At 54.6% G+C, this 12210-nt stretch overlaps 1 pseudogene; it reads left to right on the forward strand.

Annotated features, from left to right (window-relative positions):
* The first annotated feature begins 8710 nt into the window (after positions 1 to 8710).
* LOC121054712 overlaps positions 8711 to 12210 on the forward strand; it is a 46190-nt pseudogene continuing 42690 nt past the window's right edge.

Here is a 12210-nt window from a genome sequence, read left to right on the forward strand (position 1 = left end):
GCCTCCTACCGCCTCCTGTCCAGCAGCTGCGCAGCAAGCCCTCTAGCTGCCCTGCTGCATCCCTGTTTGCAGCAGTGCAGTCGTCTGCCGGTTTCTTTCCACCAAATCTCAGGTTCGCATATATTTTATTCTTGCGAATCAATCTAAATTCATCTACTATTTAATTCTTTAGGTTTCCTATCCGAACAGCGAGGAACAGCCGCATCCGTCACTGATATCTCCACCAAACCTCAGGTTTGCATATGTTTTACTCATGCAAATCAATCTATCGTTAATCTACCATGTAATTGCTTAGGTTTTCTAATCTAATTAGCTAGCGTGAGATTGATCTACAGTATGAAATTCAATTTCTTACACATAGATTGGTTTTACGTTAAAGTCGTCGGATCACTGTTTAACGAGTCGTTAATCCTATCGTTGTTCCGCTAACAGTTCACAGTTTCGCGTTTCAAATCTAATTCATCGTGCGAATCCCTGTTTCGTGCACGTTTATGTTCTGTTACGCGTAAACGTTATCTGTTCGCAATTTCCCGAGCCGGCCATACCCTACCATCTCCCTCGGCCTATCTCCTCCCGCTCCCTCCTTTCCTCCCTCTCTTTTCTCCTGGGCTGGCCCAACACTCCTCTCCGGCCCACCACAGCCCAGCTCGCCCCACTCACCTCTTCCCCTCTCCCTTTCCCGTCTGGGCCGAACCAGGCTGCGGCCCGACACCCGCGCCCGCGGTCCGGCTCACCTCCCCCTCTCCCTCGGCCGCCGACAGGTGGGGCCCACCTATCGGAGGCGTCCACTTCCTCCAGCTGACGCACATCCAGCACGCGTCGTGCCAACTGCTCGCTGTACCGGCCGCAACCGTCGCGCCCTTGTGCCCACACTTCACCGTCGCTCACCGCTGTTGCACCACGCGGCACCACCGGCCTCCCTCCATCGCTACCGCACGCGTCGTGTCGCGTTCCCAGCCGCGCCATGCTTATGCCACTGGCCACGCCTCGCCGAGCCACATTGGCCATGTCGTGACACTGTGCCTCGCCTCTGCGCTGCCTCATCGCCGGCCGCCCTCTGCCCACGCCCGTGCCTCGCCCATGCCCGCGCGTGCAATGCGTCGTTGCCGTGCCATCAAGTCCTCTGTCGCTCGCTACCGCAGTTCCTGTGCGCCGCACCGCACCGCCTCACCACGCTCGCACCAGCATCGCCGCGTGTTTGCCGCGACGCGTAGCCATCGAGCCATGCCACGCGTGCGCCGCTGCCTTGCCTGCTCGCTGACACGCCACAGAGCCGCTGCTCTGCCTTGCGCCGTGTTGAGTCGCCGCCTCTACCGCACCACGCCCGGCCTAGCATCACGCGCTCCTTGAAGCCGCCACAGCCATGCACCGTATCGTGCCCACGTTGCAGCCCCGTCTGCACCGCGTGCACGCCGTGTCGTCATCGCGTCCTGACCGCGCCACGTGCATCCCGCAACTGCCGCTGCTCTGCTCCACTTCGCCTCCCCGCCAGCGAGCGCCGTGAGCCCGAGCCGTCGCGCGCCGTGCGCTGCGCTGCTGTGTCCGCACACGCATCCCACTCTTCTTTCTCCGGCATCGCTAACCACCACCCCGCCCTACGTGTTGGCCGCCCCTATAAATTCTACCTCCCCCACGCTGCCGCCTGCTTGCGCTTCCCGCACACGAGCTCCGTAGCCTCCGCCGCCGATCTCCACCAACGGGCGCCGCTCGCTGCTGATCGCGGTGCTGCGTCTCTGCCCCTCCTCCACTTCGCCGTCGCCGTACTCCGCCGGTGAGAACTGCCCAACTCCCCTCTCCGCTGCCTTCACGAGCGCGCCACGTCGGTTGGCGTCGCCGCCGCGCCGTGCTGCGCTGCCCGCCATCACCACCTCGGGTCTCCTCGGCCGCCATTGCGCCGTTTGGCTGTCACGCCCAGAAATTTACACCTATTTCTGAACAATAGCATGCATTAATCTCGGTCTAAGAATTAGCCCGAGTACACACTATGACAAATCAATACACAGTTCCACGACTTAAAAACAAATAAAAACAATTATCTATCGAAATGCAGTGGAAAAGAAAAACAAACTAAACCATCTAATCTTCAGCTTCAGCTGGCGATGACGGCTCCACACCACAGGCATTCTCGATGGCAGACTCAACCTCAGTTCAACCCTGCGGACGGCCTTCTGACTGAAACTCTGGCACTTGCTCTGGCACTTTCTCTGGTGGGGAAAAATTAAGCAAGGCTGAGTACAAACCACCGTACTCAACAAGTAACACCCAAGAGAGGGAGGATAATGAATGCAATAGGGTGTCAAGGAAAAGGCTAAGGTTAAATTGCGCAAAGCTGCGGTAATTTAGCAAAATAGGTAAATAAAATAGACTGAAATAAAAGTAAACATTTAAAATAATCATCCACTGCCCAACGTTACACCACGTTGCGACAGACCCAAACCACTGCCAACGTTACACCACATTGAGCAGGGTCAAACAGTTCCAAATTAATCAAGTTATTTAAAAGGTTCACTAATCTCAGTGAATCTGTTAGTTCGCCCAACAACCGCGGGCACGGCTATTCGAATAGTTTTACTCCGCAGAGGTGTACAACTTTACCCACAAGACATGGCTCCCAAGCATGTTACCATGCCCCAATGTATCACCACGATACCTCAGTACGAAAACCATGATAAGACCATTCACCTAACCCTCCCTAGACAATTGCACCACACTTCAGGTTTCGCCCCCTCCTTTGCAACAAGTCGGGCAGCCCCCTCTTGTGCCTAGGTGAATCTGGAAGCAGCATAGGACCATCGTTACGCCACGATTCCCATCCATACTTGTCACGCCCGGGGTTTTATCCCAAGCCTAAATCGTAAGAAGAAATCCGTAAATAACAATTGGCTTAGTTAACTCAGGAAAAATCCCTCTAAAAGGAATTAATTCAATTAAATCGAGGCTCGCAAATCGATTAACTGGATTTAAATTCAAATTGCAGAAGTATAAAATTCGGCCAAACAAATTAATTTAAAACTCGGCAAAAGTGGGGTTTTCCTTTTTCCCTCCTTTTTCCTTTCTTTTTTTCCTTCCCTCTCAAATTGGGCCGAAGTCCAATTTTCCTCCTCTCCCTTTTTTCTTTTTCTTTTTCCTCCTTCCCGGGCCGGCCCAGCCGAGCCGGCCCACCTTTCCCCGCCCGGCCGGCCCAGCCGAGCCGGCCTCCCGCTCTGGCCTCCTCTCCCTCGCGCCGCCGCCCGGCCCAGCTCGCCAGCTCGCCCGCTCGCTCGCCCGCGCTCGCGGCGAAGTCCGTCTCGCCTCCCTCCTCCCCTCGCGCCACTGACAGGTGGGGCCCACCTGTCAGCGACCAGGTTTCGCCAGCGCCCCCGCCTCCGCGCCGCGCCGTGCCGGCCGAGTCCGCCGCCGCCCCGAGTCCTCCGCTCGCTCCGCCGCCGCAACCGCCGTCCCCGAGTTTGCCGCGTCGTCGACTCGGTCTCCACCGGCCGCTCCGCCCTAGCCGGCGCCACCACCTATAAAATCCTCGCGCCGCCGCCCCGCCGCCACTTTCCCCTCTCCGCCCGAAGCTCCCCTCCGTCGCCGTCAGCCGCCGATTTCCCCGTCGGCCGTTGGACGTCGCCGCCCACCAGCGTTAGCACCTCCGCCTCGGCTTCACCGACCTTCCGCCGGCCCTCGTCGTCACCGGTGGTCGCCGAGCGTCGTCGCCGCCCCTTCATCCCTCCCGCCGCCGTGCCCGTCGTCTCGACGCCGTCGGCCGATCTCGTCACCGCGCGTCGCCAGCTGCCGCGCGTCTGCGTCATCACCTCCGCCCCGCCCTCGCCGACACGCCGCCTTCTCTGTCGCCGCCGGTGAGCGTTTCCCCTCTCCCTCTCCCGTTCCCTCCATCGCCGCCGAGCTCTCCCCCGCGCCGTCGTCGTCGGACTCCGCCGGTCGCCGGCAGCCCCTGCCAGACCGTCGCCCAGCTCCGCCGTCGTCACGCTGTCCTCGCGCCACCCGCGCCTTCCCGCATGGCCGCTTCCCGCGTCCGCCCGCCGTCGCCGTGCCGCTGGTCGCCGTGCGCCGCGCTCGGTCGCGCGCCACGTGCTGTCGTCGGACGCCGGTCGTCGTCGTCGCCGCCCGCTGGTCGCCGCCCGACGTCGTCGCCGACGCTATCGTTGCTGCGCCGACGCCGCCTCCCGGGCTGAACGACGCATCTCATCCCCCTCTCCCTCGCGACGCCGTCGCTGAGCTCCCTCCTCCGCTCTGCTCCACCGCCACCTGATCCCTCGCGCCGTCACTGGGTGTCGTGCGCTGCCGGCGCTCGTCATCGCACCTCCGCCCTTCGTCACTATCGTCGCACGGTCGCCAAGCCCCGCTGCCGGCGTCCGTCACCGTCTTTCCCTCCCGCCGCTCGTCGCCGCTCCGAGCCGCGGCACCCCGTCGCTATCTCCGCCTCCTCCGCGCCGACTCGTCGTCGCCGTTCTCGCCACCACCTCAGTCGCCGCCACCGCTCCGCTCGCCGTGACCCTGCCTCGCCGTGCGCCGCCGCCCGTCGCCTCGCGCCAGTACTCGCCGACGCCGTCGTCGCCCTTCGGTCGCCGGTCGATGTCGCCGACGTCGACGCCCTCGCGCCGCCGGTCATCGCCACCGCCACCTCCCCTTTCTCCTCGGCCCTCGCCGTCTCCGCCGTCCTCCGCCGCCCTCTGCGCCGCACTGCCGCCGCCCTCCTCCGCCCGGCCGAAGCTGTCCTTCCCCTCCTCTCTGTTCTGTGTGGCCGGCTAGTGGGGCCCACATGTCAGCCGGACACCCTGCCCTCTCTCCCTCCCTTCCTCTCTCTCCTCCCCGGGCCCGCGTGTCAGCCGCCCACTTCCCCTCTCTCCCACTGACAGGTGGTCCCCACTTGTCAGCCATCAGCCTCCTCTCTCCTCGCTGACGTCAGCAGCCCCATTAATTGCGCAATAATTGATTTAGGACTTTTCTGTTTAGCTAAAAACCCAGAAAACTTCTAAAATTCATAAGTAATTCATCTAGTCTCCGTTAAGGTCCAGTCAAGTTTCATTAAATCCAGAAAATTGTCAAGAATAAATTAAAAATAGTTTCTTTCTCTGTTTCAGTAGTTTTTTAGCCCGTTTTGTTTGTTTTGCCTTGTTTGTCGTAGGTTTTGCCCCCGTCGCAGCGCCGTTCGTTCTCAAAGTCGCCGCCGAAGTTCCTCGTGGGTCTAAGCAAGGCAAGTGGCACCCTTCTTTGATCATATTGAACCCATGTTTATAAAATCCCCCGCTTTTACATTCAAACATGCATTGTATTCAAATGTATTTACTTTATTTATCTATTGGGCATTTACCAATATACCCGTTGATCCCCATTTATTATTATTGTCATCCCATGGTTAATTTGACTAGAATTAGGGTTAGTCAATGCTTAGCCATGCTTAGTTCAACTAGCTCACTAATTATTATTTGATTACTGTTACACTTTGATAGACCTTTAATGGTTGAAATCATTATTCATTTCCCGATATGGGTTAATACAACTAAAATATTGCTTATGGTGGGCTGTGGGTGCATGGTTTTGAGAGTCGTAACCATGGCAATTAAGGACCGGTTCTCAGGAAACCCTGAAGGTCTTACACGTACTAACCACAAGCCAGAATGGGCAACGGTGAGACTCGTAATCTAGCTTGTCCCTATTCGACGTACCCAGGCAAGGGTAGGCGTGATGGAGTATGGACGGGCAATCGTGGTGTAACGAAAGCTTCTCCTGCTTCCGGATCTACCAAGGCACAAGAGGGGACTGCCCGACTTGGTGTAAAGGAGGGGGTGAAACCTGAAGTGTGGTGCGATTGTCTAGGGAGGGCTGGGTGAAAGGTCTTATCATGGTTTCCGTACTGAGGTATCGTGGTGATACGTTGGGGCATGGTAACATGCTTGGCAGCCATGTCTTGTGGGTAAAGTTGTACACCTCTGCAGAGTAAAACTATTCGAATAGCCGTGCCCGCGGTTATTGGGCGAACCGACAGACTCACTGGGATTAGTTGAACCCCTTTAATAATTTTACAAATCTTGGAACTGGTTTGACCCTGCGCAATGTGGTGTAACGTTGGCAGTGGTTTGGGTCTGTCGCAACGTGGTTTAACGTTGGGCAGAGGGTTGACCCTGTCGCTACGTGGTGTAACGTTCGACAGTGGTTTGGGCCTGTTGCAGCGTGGTGTAACGTTGGACAGTGGATGAGTATTTTAAATGTTACTTTACCTTTTATTTTAGTTTATTTTATTTACTGTTTTGCTAAATTACCGCAGCTTTTGTGCAAGTTAACCTTAGCCTTCCCTTGATTCCCTATTGCATCCATTATTCTCCCTCTCTTGGGTGTTACTTGTTGAGTACGGTGGTTTGTACTCAGCCTTGCTTACTTTTTCCCCCACCAGAGCAAGTGCCAGAGCCTGTGTCAGAAGAAGGTTGTTCCGAAGGTTGAAGTAAGGTTCAGTCCGCCGTCGAGAGTGCCTGTGGTGTGGAGCCGTCTTCGCCAGCTGAAGCTGAAGATTAGATGGTTTAGTTTGTTTCCTTTTCCGCTGCATTTCGACAGATACTTGTTTTTATTTGTTTTTAAGACGTGGAACTGTGTATTAATTTGTCATAGTGTGTACTCGGGCTGATGCCTGGACCGAGATTCAATACATGCTATTGTTCAGAAATTTGGTGTAAATTTCTGGGCGTGACAATACTACATCACGCCCACCCTTGCCTGGGTACGTCGAATAGGGACAAGCTAGACTACAAGTCTCACCGTTGCCCATTCTGGCTTGTGGTTAGTACGTGTAAGACTTCCAGGGTTTCCTGAGAACCGGTCGTTAATTGCCATGGGCACGACTCTCAAAACCATGCACCCACAGCCCACCATAAGCAATATTTTAGTTATTATTAATCCACATCGAGAGATTAATAATGATTACAACCATTAAAGGTCTATCAAAGTGTAACTGTAATTAAATGATAATTGGTGAGCTAGTTGAACTAAGCATGGCTAAGCATTTCCTAAACCTATTTATAGTCAAATTAACCCTGGGATGACAATAATAATGAGTGGGAATCAATGGATATAAAGGTAATTGTCCAATAGATAAATAAAATAAAGTAAATTTGCATAAAGTAATGCATGTTTGAATGTAAAGCGGGGAATTTTATAAACATAGGTTCAATATGATCAAAGAAGGGTGCCACTTGCCTTGCTTAGACCCACGAGAAACTTTGGCGACGACTTCGAGAACGAACGGTGCTGCGATGGGGTCAAAACCTACGACAAACAAGGCAAAACAAGCAAAAACAGACTATAAAACTATGGAAATAGAGAAAGAAACTATTTTTAATGGATTCTTGGTATTTTTTTAGATTTAATGAAACTTGAATGGGCCTAAACGGAGACTAGATGAATTAGTTATGAATTTTTAGAAGTTTAACTATGTTTTAAACTAAACAGAAAAACCTTATTGATTTATTACGCAATAATTGGAGGTGATGATATCAGCGAGGAGAGAGGACACTCACTGACAGAGGGGACCTACTTGGCAATCACAGAGAGAGGAGATCAGAGGGGATGACACGTGGGTCCACTGTCCAGAGGTGAGGGTGTGGGGCTGACAACCCGGCCCCACGGTCTGGTGAGAGGTGGTGGCCAGTGGGTGGGCCCCACCAGTCATACGAAGGAAACAGGGGAGGGGGCCGATGGAGCGGCTGAGCGGCGTGGAGGGGGAAGGGAGTGGCCGGGCGGCAACCGGCGTCGGTGGCGACGAGTGCCGGTGGCAGCGAGCTCCAGCGAGCAGCGGCGGTTGGCGACTGACGGCGACTGCCGGCGACGAAGGGGAGTGGCACAAGACGAAGGGCGGTGGTGCAAGGCGACGGCGGTGGACGGCGGCTACCGGCAACGACGACGGCCACCGGCAGCGGCGATGACCAGGGAAGGGCAGCAGCGAACGCAGCGGCACGAGTGCGAGAGAGTGGCGGCCAGGGAAGGGCAGCGTGAACGTGACGGCGTCGGCGCGCTAGCAGCTGCGGCAGCCAAGCAACGGCGACAGCCGTTGGCCCAACGGTGCGGCACGCGCAATTGGGAGGCGGCACGAGGCGGATGACTTGGCGGTGCAGCGCATGCGCGGGGAGGCAGAGGAGGATGAAGAGAGGGGGAAGCTAGGGCAACAGTGGCCGGGGAGTGGCGGCGGTGTCGGCGTGACATCGTGCGGTGCGGCGGCAACACCGAGCGGTGACCGGCGGCAGAATGACAATGACACACACGCGCTCGTGGTGGCAACTGGGATGGAGAAGAAAAGGAGGAGCAAGGGAAAGGAGAGCGGGAGCGCACCGGGGATGGCACGACGGTGACGACGACGCAGAGTAGCGGCGACCCGAGGGCGGCGCGACTGGCATGGTGACGATGATGCTGGATCGATGGGGGGCGTCGCACGGAGGAGATCGAGCGGCGGGCGGTGTTCGCCAGCGGGAGAGATGCCCGATTGAGGCGGCAGTGGTGCTTGCAGAAAGAGGTGGCGGCGGCGCGCAAGGAGAGGGGGTTTATAGGGGTGCGGCACCGGCTAGGGCGGGGAGGTGGTTAGCGGCGCCGGAGAAAGAGGGGTGGTTGCACCGGGCGACAGATTCGGCAGTGGCCGGTGCGGGAAAAATGGCGTCGGCCGTTGCGCCAGCGCGGGTGGAGGGTGGCAGGAGGCGGCGCGCATGGCGCGGTCGAGCAGGCGTGCATGGGCGAAGCGTCGGCGCGATCTGGCAATGACGTCGACGTCGGCAACGCGCTGCGTGTTGGTGGACCATACGCATGGGCGGAGAGTGGCACAAGCAGAGGCGAGGTGAGGCGGCAAGGGGTGCAGCGACGCGCCGGCGTGAGAGGCGACACGGCGACAGATCGGTGGGGCAGCGAAGTGAGGCAGAGGGCGGCGGTGCAAAGAGGGAGCAACGGCGGCGCTCCCGGGGTTTTAAAGAGGGAGGCTAGCACAGCGGTGTCGCGCTTAGGGCGCACCGGCCGTTAGCGCAGTGGCCGAGACGTGGCGCCGGGAAGAGCGGGAGGCGGTTGGTGGCGGGCGTGGGAAAGGGGGCAGCGCCGGGAGAAGCGGGGGTGGTGGTTACGCTGAGGAGGAGAAGAGGAGGAGGCGGCTACCATGGCGGCGGAGATGGCGACGTCGGCCGAGCGGTGCGTTCGACGGCGGCGAAGACCAACAGCGCCCGGGCGACGGGAAGGAGGAGTGAGGAGGGCGGCGCTCAGCGGCGATCGGCGACGTCCCGAGGCGGCGGCGTCGGCGCTAGCGTGGCGGTGAGTGCGAGGCAGAGTAGCCGGCCGGGACGTGACGGTGGGGCGGCAAGGGCACGACAGGCGTGGATCGGCCGGGAACATGGCGTGGCGCGATGGAACGGCGGAGGATGGCCGGGACGGGACAACGGCCGCGGCGCGCTACACGGCACGTGCGTGCGGCTGGAGGAAGACGACGGGGCTGATAGGTATGGACCACCCGTTAGTGTCCCAGGAGGAGAGGGGTGCCTAGACCTTGGGGCGCCAGGGCGCTGCCGCCATGGCTGGGCCTCGGCTAGGTCGGCCCAACACGGGAGGAGACAGGTCGAGCGAGGGAGTGGGCCGGCTAGCTGGCCCGGGAGGAGAGGGGAAAGGAAGAGTGGGCCGAGGGAGGCGATAGGGACTTTGAGCACGGGTTGGGCCGCAGCTCGTAAAATTGCGAACAGAACATGTACTCACGAAATAGAACTAAAACATGCGCGAATATAGATTCGCACGACGAATTAGATCCGAAACGCGAAACCGTGCACTATTAGCGAAACAACGACGGGAATTAACGACACGTTAAATTAAGATTTAACGACTCGCTAAACTAGAAATTAAACGACTTTAACGTAAAACCATTCTACGTGTACGAAATTAAAGTCCGCACTGTAGATCAATCTCACGTTAGCTAATAGATTGGAAAACCTAAGCAATTACACGGTAGATCAAAAATAGATTGATTCACATGAGTAAAACGTATGCGAACCTAAGATTTGGTGGAGAGATCGACGATGGATTGCTGGTGTTCCTCGTCGTTTGGCTAGAAAACCTAAACAAATAAACGGTAGATGAATTTAGATTGATTCGCAAGAATAAAATAGATGCGAACCTGCTCGCTGCTAGACACGAGGTGGCAGGATGGGCACGGGAGAGGGAGATGGGGAAAAGAGGCAAGGCTGTAGGGGGGTATTTATAGGGGGAGCTAGAGATAAATCTAGTTATCTATCTCCTATTAAAAAGGAATAGATAATGTTTCAAAGGGATAAAAGTTGGAGTCCTAATTTATTGGAATTAGTTTGACATGAGAGAGGTGGAGAAGGGGTGGCTCACGGCTGGCAGGGGGAACTTGTGCGCACGCACGGAAGGGGGGTGGAAAGGTGGGGTACGACACAAAGGGGAGGGGGTGGAGATCGTGCACACGGGGGAGAGGCAGAGGAGGCCGGCCAGGGAGGAAAAAAAAGGAAAAGAGAAAAGAAAAGGGAGAAAGGGAGAAAGAAAGGAGGGAAAAAGAAAAGAAAAAGGAAGGAAGGAAAAAAAATGAAATTGTCTCCAATTTTGCCGATTTTTATTAAGTTGATTTAAGCAAATTTTATTGACTGCAATTCAAATTTAAATCCTGTTAATAATTTTAAAATGCTTTCCGGACATTTTAGAACATCCAAAAAGCATCCAATTAAATTAAATTAATTTACACTGCTTTTCTCCTGAACTTTAATTAACAAATTATTTTTAATGCATTGTTTAATTATTTTTAGGCTTGGGTAAAACTCACGGCGTGACAGTCTTCAAGAATTTGATTCACTCTTTATGTCTGACCATCTATCTACGGATGATATGCGGTACTGAAATTCAGTCGAGTTCCTAATTCTTCCTGCAACTTTTGCCAAAACTTTGAGGTGAACTGGCTCTCTCGATCAGAAACAATCTTTTTAGGCACTCCATGTAGACACATGAACCTGGCTAGGTAAATCTCATCTAGTCTCTTCCCTGAATAGGTGGTGTGAACTGGTATAAAATGAGCGACCTTCATCAATCGATCCACGATTATCCAAATTGAGTCATGACCGGCTGAGGTCTTCGGCAAACCAGGGATGAAATCTATCCCGATTTCTTCCCACTTCCATTGCGAAATCTAGAGAGGCTATAACAATCCTGCCGGCCTTTGGTGTTCTGCTTTAACTCGCTGACAAACATCACACAAGGCAACATATTCTGCAATTTCTCTCTTCATACTGATCCACCAGAACTTTTCTTTCAAATCTTGATACATCTTTGAGCTCCCAGGGTGAATAGAATATTGAGTCTGATGAGCTTCTTGAAATATCAAATCCTTTAGCTCCTTATTATCAGGTACACATCAAGATTGTTCCCTGCTCATCTTTCAAGAAGTCTCGACCCTTACCAACTCGCATATTCCTCTTCAATTCTGCTATTTCAGGATCATTTGCCTGAGCCTGACGAACTTGATCCACCAATGTAGGCTGCGCTTTTGGAGCTGCCACAAAACCTTCTTCCACTAAACCCAAATTTAGTCATTCAAACTCCTATTGCAACTATGCACCAACTTCGGTTGACATAGAGACACTGCAGTAGTTCTTTTGGCTTAGGGCATCTGCAAACACATTTGCTTTGCCAGGATGGTAATGAATACTTAAGTCATAATCCTTAATTAATTCCATCCATCTTCGCTGACGGAGATTCAAATCTGGCTATGTAAATATATACTTTAAGTTTTTATGATCCGTATACACTTCACACTTGTTACCAATTGGGTAGTGTCGCCAGATTTTTAAAGCATGCATTACGGCTGCTAATTCCAAATCGTGAGTTGGGTAGTTGCCCTCATACGGTCTCAACTAACGAGAGGCATAAGCAACCACCTTTCCTTCCTACATTAGCGCACATCCTAGCCTGGATTTGGATGCATCAAACTAAACCTGGAAATCCTTCGCCTGATCCGGCAAAATCAACACTGGTGTTGACACCAATCTCTGCTTGAGCTCTTCAAAACTCTTAGTGCACTCGGCAGACCACCTGAACTTCTTTCTTTCTTCAACAGCTGTGTCATTGGCTTAGCAATCGTCGAGAAATTCTCAATGAACCGGTGGTAATAGCCTGCAAGTCCTAAGAAACTTCCGATTTGTGAGACTGTCTTAGTCGGTGTCCACTGTGTCGCTGACTCACATTAGTAGG

The sequence above is a fragment of the Oryza brachyantha genome, chromosome 6 (genome assembly GCF_000231095.2).
Source record: "Oryza brachyantha chromosome 6, ObraRS2, whole genome shotgun sequence".
Classification (NCBI taxonomy): domain Eukaryota; kingdom Viridiplantae; phylum Streptophyta; class Magnoliopsida; order Poales; family Poaceae; genus Oryza; species Oryza brachyantha.